The sequence below is a fragment of the Schistocerca nitens genome, chromosome 9 (assembly GCF_023898315.1).
Source record: "Schistocerca nitens isolate TAMUIC-IGC-003100 chromosome 9, iqSchNite1.1, whole genome shotgun sequence".
Lineage (NCBI taxonomy): Eukaryota > Metazoa > Arthropoda > Insecta > Orthoptera > Acrididae > Schistocerca > Schistocerca nitens.
Window position 1 is genome coordinate 324,637,581 of NC_064622.1, and position 8,846 is coordinate 324,646,426.

At 39.1% G+C, this 8,846-nt stretch overlaps 1 long non-coding RNA gene across 1 annotated transcript in view; it reads right to left on the minus strand.

Annotated features, from left to right (window-relative positions):
* LOC126203695 (uncharacterized) overlaps window positions 1–7,262 on the minus strand; it is a 148,733-nt gene extending 141,471 nt beyond the window's left edge. Inside the window, exon 1 of the long non-coding RNA XR_007540350.1 lies at window positions 7,199–7,262. This is a non-coding gene — a long non-coding RNA (uncharacterized LOC126203695). The remainder of the gene's footprint in view (window positions 1–7,198) is intronic.
* Window positions 7,263–8,846: the final 1,584 nt, after the last annotated feature.

Sequence of the window (8,846 nt, forward strand, 5' to 3'; positions counted from 1 at the left end):
GGTGAAAGGAAGATGAAAGCACTATGGTGTTTGCAGATGATCTGATGGAATGAGGAGGAGGAAGTACAAGAAAAGTTGGACGTATGGGATTAAACAGTGCAAGAATATGGGATGAAATTTAGTATAAGTAAACAACAAAGAAGGAGAGAGGAACAACTGGAATAACAATTGGTGGGGAACGATTTAGGAGAGTGGAGTGTTTCAAGTACCTAGGAAGGCTTGATACAGGAAAATGGAAAAAACGACACAGAAATAAACGAGCGGGGGAGAAAAGCAGAAGCATTTTGGAAGAGGGTCTGAAGCCTGATATGGAGCAAGGATGTACCCCAAATCAGTAAAACGGTTATATACTGGTCATACTATGTCCCAATCCTGACATATGCGTCAGAAACAAGGGTTATGAAAGGAAGAGAGAAAAGCAAAGTACAAGCTAGTGAGATGAAATTCTTGAGATACAGTATTGGAGTGACAGAGATAAACAGGTTAAGGAATGAGAGGATCAGAGGGTTAATGAAGGTGGAACTATTACAGGAGGAGATAGAGAAGTCAAGGCTGAGATGGTATGGACACATTAAGAGAATGGAAGAGGATACCCAGAAGGATACACGAGATGAAACTGGAAGGAAAGAGACCAAGAGGAAGACCCAGAGACAGATGGCTCAAAGGAGTAGATAAATTCATCCAGAAGAACGGAGAAGACTGGACCAAGGTGAAGACGGAGAGATGGTGGCAAGACAGAAGACGATGGAGAGGCCTATGTTCCATACAGACCCGATCAGAGGCTGGAAACTGCACAAGATGGTGATGGGTGAAACAAGCAGAAAAACAGTGTTTGTTCAGTTAATTAATGAATTACTTGAATAACTGGTGAAGTACAGAATCAGCCACAGTAGAACCCATAAAACTGATATTTGATGATAAGGATGACTTTGCCATAAGCGTATTCTTTTATTTTTCCAAGGTTTGTTGATACTGTCAACCACAAGATTCTACTCAATAAGCTAAAATCATTAGAAATAATAGGGGCTGCTGAGGACTAGTTCTGACCGTACCTAGCGCACAGATTACACAGAGCAGAAACAACACAATCCTCAGACAAGGCTAAAACTTTTAGTGAAACAATTATCATAACCAAATTAATCAATGAGAGTTACTCAGTGTAGCATATTGGGGGGAGGGGGTTGTTTGCGGGAAGAGACCAAACAGTGAGGTCATCAGATTAGGGAAGGGCGGGGAAGGAAGTCAGCCGTGCCCTTTCAAAGGAACCATCCCGGCATTTGCCTGGAGTGATTTAGGGAAATCATGGAAAACCTAAATCTGGATGGCCGGGTGCGGGATTGAACCGTCATTCTCCCAAATGCGAGTCCAGTGTGCTAACCACTGTGCCACCTCGCTCGGTCCCTGTAGCATATTGGGACTAATACTGTTACTGATACACATAAGCACTTTCCAAAGAGTGTTAGTTTTGGGGGAAAAGTTGTCTTCACTGATGAAAGCAATGTTACAGGCAGTGAGAAACCAAGATCACTTCTTCCATAGAAAACAAATAAAACCCTCATGGTACATATTGGGACTAATACTGTTCCCGATACATGTAAATGACTTTCCCAATACTGTTAGTCATGGCGGAAAATTCTTCTTTAGTGATGACAGCAATGACCTAGATTGGCCTTACACTTACCAAGAAACAATAAGCATTAAACATGAAACAGCATTTTCTACTAAGTCACAAAGTAACTTCAATTACGTTTTATCATGAAGACAAGAACACTTCTATCTTTTGTAACTGAAATTCATTCTTCAATGCCGGATATCTTCACTTATTCTTGTTAGGCATCTTCAGTGAACTACAACACATTTCAAATTATTTTATTATACATATTTTGATGTGAGATTTGTAGCGATTCTTTTATAGTTTGTTTGGATCTAGCTATTTCTGTAGAAAACTGCACATTCTTGCACTGCTTCAGTCACATGTCTTAGAGCTGACAGAGGGATCATCATGGGAACTGACTGAGAGATCCTGGGAGAGATCTTTTCTCTCTCTCTCTCTCTCTCTCTCTCTCTCTCTCTCTCTCTCTCTCTGTGTGTGTGTGTGTGTGTACCTTTTCTTTATTATTTTTGCATTTCTTTACTGTTATTATTTTTTTATTTTTAAATATGTTTGTAGGGAAAGAAAAGAGTATTTCATATGGAATGCCTTTAATAACCAAAGGAGTAACAAGAGAAGACCAATATTCAAATAAGTTCACAGTCTACTGTAAAAACACACAAAAAAGAAAAATAATAATAATAAAAAATAAATAACAAACTACAAAAGAATCACTACAAAATCTCACATCAAAATATGTCTAATGAAATAATCTGTCATAGACTGCTGAAGATGACTATCAGGAATAGGCGAAACATGTCTGGCATTCGAGAATAAACTTCAGTTGGAAAATGCATAAGTTTTCTTATTTTTATGATAAAACATAATTGAAGTCATTATTAGCTGCCGAGGAAAACACCTGCAAATATTAACAGTATAGTTAAAAGTACTTGTTGAGCAATACATTCTATGCAGTGAAGTATTACTTAGATATCACATAGCAGGGAATTGGTAAAAAATGGAACACATGTAAATAATAATAATAAAATATCGGTCATCTTACACCACATTTTTGCAACATTATTTTTTTTTTAATCTTACTCCAAAGTTCTGCAAGGATATTACATTACAGACTTCATAATCTCAACATTTCATTCATATAGAAGAGATACTTTTTCAGGTAAGCAAACAGGAAACTGTGGTACACAAAATGAAAATCAAATGTCATTGTCAATGTCCAGATGTCAGCTGACAGAGTATGTTGTATTACAATATGAAGTAATGTGTGTGCGTGTGTGTGTGTGTGTGTGTGTGTAGTGATCAATATTGAGAAATGAATGAACAGTGTCCACTAGATTTATACATTACTTAATAACTTATTTGTAAAGCAGTATTGTACAATAGGGATAAACTGAATCATGTTGTTTTCTTTTAAACAAAATGGCCTTGTACTAATGCTGTAAGGGGTGTTACTTTTCATTTAGGTTTTCTGTAGTTTCCCAAGCCCAACGTCACTGTCAGTGCTTGAAAAATGGAGTTACATGAGTAATGAAGAATTAATGAAGCTCTTCAGTTTAGATACATTTACAATACCCAAAGATCCTGGTTTAGATCTTATATTTCACTTTTACAAAAAATAGTGCAAAGCATGGATAAAATACTATGATGCAAAGGACCTGTAACTAGGACATCTAGGGTCTAACATCAGTACAGGAAGGTGTGAGATACATACATACATACTTTAATCCTTGATTCATAGATGATGAATACGACATTTTGTAGTGATGTGGAATGTGTCACTTAAACATACGTTTTCCTTACACAAAATAATTAATTAATTTTTTTTCAGTTACACTTCATATCTAAGAATTCATCTACTGAGGAGAAGGAGTTGTCATTCAGAAATTATTTTAAATTTGCTTTTAAATGTTGGTTGGATCTCTGTCAGACTTTTAATGCTATTTGGCAAATGACCAAAGATACACATTCTATAATCAGCCAGAGCACATTAAATGTCTTAAGGGTAGTACGATGATTAAATAAAATGTACATCTGTGACTCTTTCTATAACTCCAGAAATATACTCCGTGCGAACCATCGAAGATGACAACATTAACTACTGAAAACTCGAAAATTTGGAAATTAGCGAGTGTTTCTCAGTCGCTTCTGGAATAGGCTGTCAATTGAGTGGTTTACGTAAAACCTGTTACAGGAAATTGAACGATTAAGCTCTTATTTAGATGGTTTCCTGCTGCTGTAGAAACGATCACTGACATTTATTTCCTTCTCATTCACCCCATCCTAAATAAATTTCCGATGAGCCAACTGAAAAGTCAAATCTATGTAAAACCCCGAATTTGGAATAGCAGAATAAAAAATTCCACAGCCATGAGAGGAAAATCAAAATTTGGTTTACTCATCGGCAGTGAGGAATGAATATTACTGAAACTCATCAGATTCTGAACGTCATCAGATAGCAATGGAGTGCTAAAACTTGGATCATCAATTCGGCACAGAATTGCTCGTACGTGAGGCAGTAGTACCAAGATGTATAATATTTAAATGTTTCGAAACTAATTCGAATGCTGCGTGGGAAGAACTACCATCGGTAAACCTCCGAATGAGCTCAAATTGCTCTAATTTTCCCATCTTGCTCAATTTACGACGTAATATGGGAGTAGGTAAAAGGTTCCTACAATCTTAGTGGGACACCTCTCGGTTAAAAGTCTGGATTAGGACGAACGCAAATCACTTTGGACAGCAAGAAGACAATCAAAAATGAAGACCACGTGCACTAAAACTACATGGGAGTAAAATAAACTGCATGGGAGCAAAATACGAAGTGTTTCAAAACTCCACCCCTTTCGGACAGCAAAAGGTCCAGCGGCAGCGCCTCTCGCGGCGTTATTTCTCTATCGCTTATAGGTTGGCAGTGCAGTGGGTCAGTTCTGCGAAGACAATAGAATGGTACTTCTGTGTAACACATTAGAAACGAGAAAAGAGGGCAGAGGCACTGAATTTCTAGAGGCGGAATTGAAACCATTCTTTCTTCTCAGTAGACTCAAATATTTGACTTTTTTGTTGTTGTGAAAATGCGAAGTAGCAGTTACGTTCGGATCTGTTAGCGGTGTTTAAATTTATAATCTTGGTTGTGACAAATATATAACTGTTCGTCACGAATATGTCACGATATCCGAGGTTGTGATATTTTGATGCGAGAAGTGTGACGTTTTCCTTCGTCTCTTGCTGCGAATAACTTCGTCTGCTCTCTCGCTTGATGGATAGAACCAGCAGCCGACACCACTCCTTTCGTTCCCATCATACCACACAGTGAGCACTGACAACATTGCTGCGCGAAACACGAAGTACGCTACTCTTCCTGATCTAGACTTATCAGCGGCTGCCACAATACGTTCGACATACGTCTAGGCAATGCTCTCGCGGTTATTAAATCACCAACCTCTTTCGTGTACGTTACATTTCGATATAAATTTATTCGTCGTTATTTTCTGTTTTGTGGCGATGAATTCTAAAGTACAGTCTTGCCGAGAAGGATAAGAACTCTTTACGAATTGCAGCATGAAAAACATATAAAAACCAAGAATGAATTCAGTCAATTAGGAAAAGTTCACGAATTATGTGAAAGGCGCATACGAAAATAATCTAGCTTATGAACTGTTTGATGTAGCATAATACATTTCACTTCGATCGAGTTTCAAAGCTGTCGATTTTAAGCTGTATTGCTTATTGGTAGCTTCAATAGATATTTATCGAATACCGATACCGGTAAAAGCTACATTACAAAGTGGAAATGCTCCCATCAGCCACCGCGTCGAGCATCAGCTTGGATTGCGCTAATTCTCATTTTTCGTCATTTGTGTGCGAAATTCATGCACAGTTTGCACCAAAATACTCGCCGGAGATTTGTCCGTTGTACAAAATAGATTTTATAAATTTAGCTTGCAATTTTAGTTGTAACAAAACTGCATTAAATATGGCTATGTGCATCATAAATAGCGCGAACATAGACATACGACACCACTACAGATAAATCTGTGACCACAGGCATCGAAGGGGGCGGGGCCGGGCGGGGCGTGGGTGGGAAAGACGAGGCAGTTGCAAACATCCCTCCCTCCCCCTCCTATCCAGGAATCTAAGAATACAGAGTTTTTATTCATATATTCAGTGTATAACCATCAGGTATCTAGTATCTAAATTTTCAGTGCCACCTATAATATTTAGTTGTTATGGCCTGACATGTCTCGAAAATGAATGACTCATTTGAATAAAAAAAATTCAAATTTCCCGGAAAGATATATGCGGACGCCCATGTCTATTATCACAATGTTAATTTCGCGTTATTTGGCTTCGCCAAATCGCAACCAAATTATTATCTACTAGTCTAACCTAGGCCTCATAAACAAAATTTTAGGGAGAGGGTCCACTATCTACCTCGTGTATCGATATCACAGCGCCACTACCGTGTAGGTTATAGAGATAGACTGAATTTTCCAATGAAATGAGCAAATTGCTATCATATAACGTCACATGCAAAATTAATTAATTCGTGTTACCAAATTTCTTAGTTTCTGCTAGCATTACAGAAGCGTTTAATTCGATTCAAATATGCAGATGTTTTTTTTCGAAATCTGACAGGTTATCTCAAAATTATCAGTATTAATTATCCGATTTTTTCTAGTGCTATAAAAGTTCGTCGCCATTTGCATTTTATTCTGCCACTTCACTGTATCTCACAACTCACAGAAATACTATAAGGCGAAACAACATTCGCAAAGATTTAGTTATGCACACAGCATTAATATCCACACTGTTCATTAAAAGTGTCATATATTCTCATTTATAACCGATAGTGCCCCACCTTAACATGCTGTGTTCTGAGGCAGACATGTTTGATAAGATAGGCATTTCCTTTTTGTACTGATAAGGAATGAAAAGTACCTCTACAAAAATTATAAGATTACTTTGTAGTTTGCATTTGAAAATTCCGGATAACATTGCAGTAAAGGTCAGTTGGAATTTCTTTTAGACTTCAGTGGAGTTCTGTACAGTGTAATCGTTCTATCTTCTGAGGCAGACATGTTTGAAAACATACGCACATGTACTTCTCTTATGCACAGGTAAGCAGTAAAAAGAGCTTCTACCAAGATTCTACGACTTCTACGCAGTTTATTTCTTAAAATTACCTTGCAGCGAATGCCAGTTGGAATTTGTTTTGACTTAATGGTGTCCGGGACCTCTCCTCCTCCTCCTCTCCCCTAAATGCTGATAACGGCCACTTTTACATATAATCTATCATGCAAAAAATGTGCGGAGGACAGATTTTACCCATACCCTCTTACAACGCTATCGTGGTTCTTTTATTATGCATTCCCCCGACCGAATCCATCCACTGTCGTTTCCTACTTTGGAACGACAGCACGTAAGACAGGCGACCCACGACGCAACTATACCGGTTTGTAAAATTGTTTTAATGAAAACATGCCATTTAGCTACCGCCGGCGTGAAACGAGCGAGCCCTGACAGACGAAAGCGCAGTGACAGACGAAAGCGCAGTAGCTGTTGAAAGAGAGGTTATGAGGTACTCACCAACGTGCAGCGGACAAGGCGGCTAGGTGAATGTGGATCGCTGCGTTACTACCGCGATTCCCCCACCCTAAGCCCGTGCCAACAGTAGCCGCGTTCGCCTGAGCCATTATTGCGTCATTCGATGGGTCGCCGAGGCTCGCGTGAAAGATAGTCCGTGGCGCGTCTCAGAACTTCAGACGGCAGGTCTTACGAGTTGTCTCCGTTCTCCCCGATGGGTCGCTTAACTGCTGTTCCGGAAAACAGTGCATGTAATCGTAAAATCATCATCTGTGTTCTGCACTTGACTCGTTAAACTGTCACGAGATACCTTGCGTGAGCAAGGATAATAGAAGTAGCTCTTCTAATGTCTCTGTGTCAGAGACAGATGCTAAATCTGCACGACTTTCTACTTGGAAGAAATATTTCTCCGAAAGGGAATGAGATGTGCTTCTTATGTTGATCAAATTTTTTTCGCAGATTGGCGACTTTTTGTTTCGTAAAGCACTGAAGGTTTTTTTAAAGGTGTTTGCTCAATCTCCAATGCAATGAATAAAGGACGGTTTTAGACGCACATTTCGGTTTCCTGCGATCGCGTCCGACCTAAAGTGTACTAACATAGTGGTTCCCAACTCGTGGATAATTACCCACTGAGAGGTAAAAGGAAATTTTCTGAGGGGTGAAAGCTAAACGATTCGATTCTGTTTCAGTCACGAAAATAAATTAGTTTCAAAAGATTATTACTATTACAACAATTTTGTAAGACTCTAATATTGATTATATAAGTTATCAATAATTATGGTACTTTTTCTCAGTTAGTAGCATTATGGCACTTGAGGTTACAGGTTCCTCACATAGTCGACCCTCTACACACATACGATGCGCTTTGTCCCATACTTCGCTGATTATAAGTGAGACATGTACCTAACAAATGCTAAATATCACTAGAAAATGTATTCTCCATATTATAGATAATACCTGCAGTAGTCTAGAAATGGCTCCATTACCTGCTTCGAAACAGATAAATGAATTAATTGTCAGCCAGACATGGCAGTAACTACATAAGGGTTACTATAGTGGGGGGGGGGGGGTTAGTGTTTAACGTCCCGTCGACAACGAGGTCATTAGAGACGGAGCGCAAGCTCGGGTTAGGGAAGGATTGGGAAGGAAATCGGCCGTGCCCTTTCACAGGAACCATCCCGGCATTTGCCTGAAACGATTTAGGGAAATCACGGAAAACCTAAATCAGGATGGCCGGAGACGGGATTGAACCGTCGTCCTCCCGAATGCGAGTCCAGTGTGCTAACCACTGCGCCACCTCGCTCGGTGCCTCAGGTTACTATAGTGCTACAGACGTTATTACTATTATAATTATTATTGTTACGATTACCACTATTAGTGGCTGTGGTCAGGCACAAAGCATTATCAGCCTGAAGTCTTCCAATTTCTGCCAGTAAAGAAGTAAGGAGTGGAGCAGTCAAGTGATTTATAAACATTAAGTATAGTGCACACATTTTAACCTGATTAATTTAAATGAAGTTGCAGTGTACAGGTTAAGCAAGTGCCACAATGGAGAGGAGCTATGCAGAGGGAGTATGTTCTGCAACAAGTGTCTATCCTCAGTGTATATAGTTAGATGCAATGCACCACAAATTTCATCATCCATTGTAAC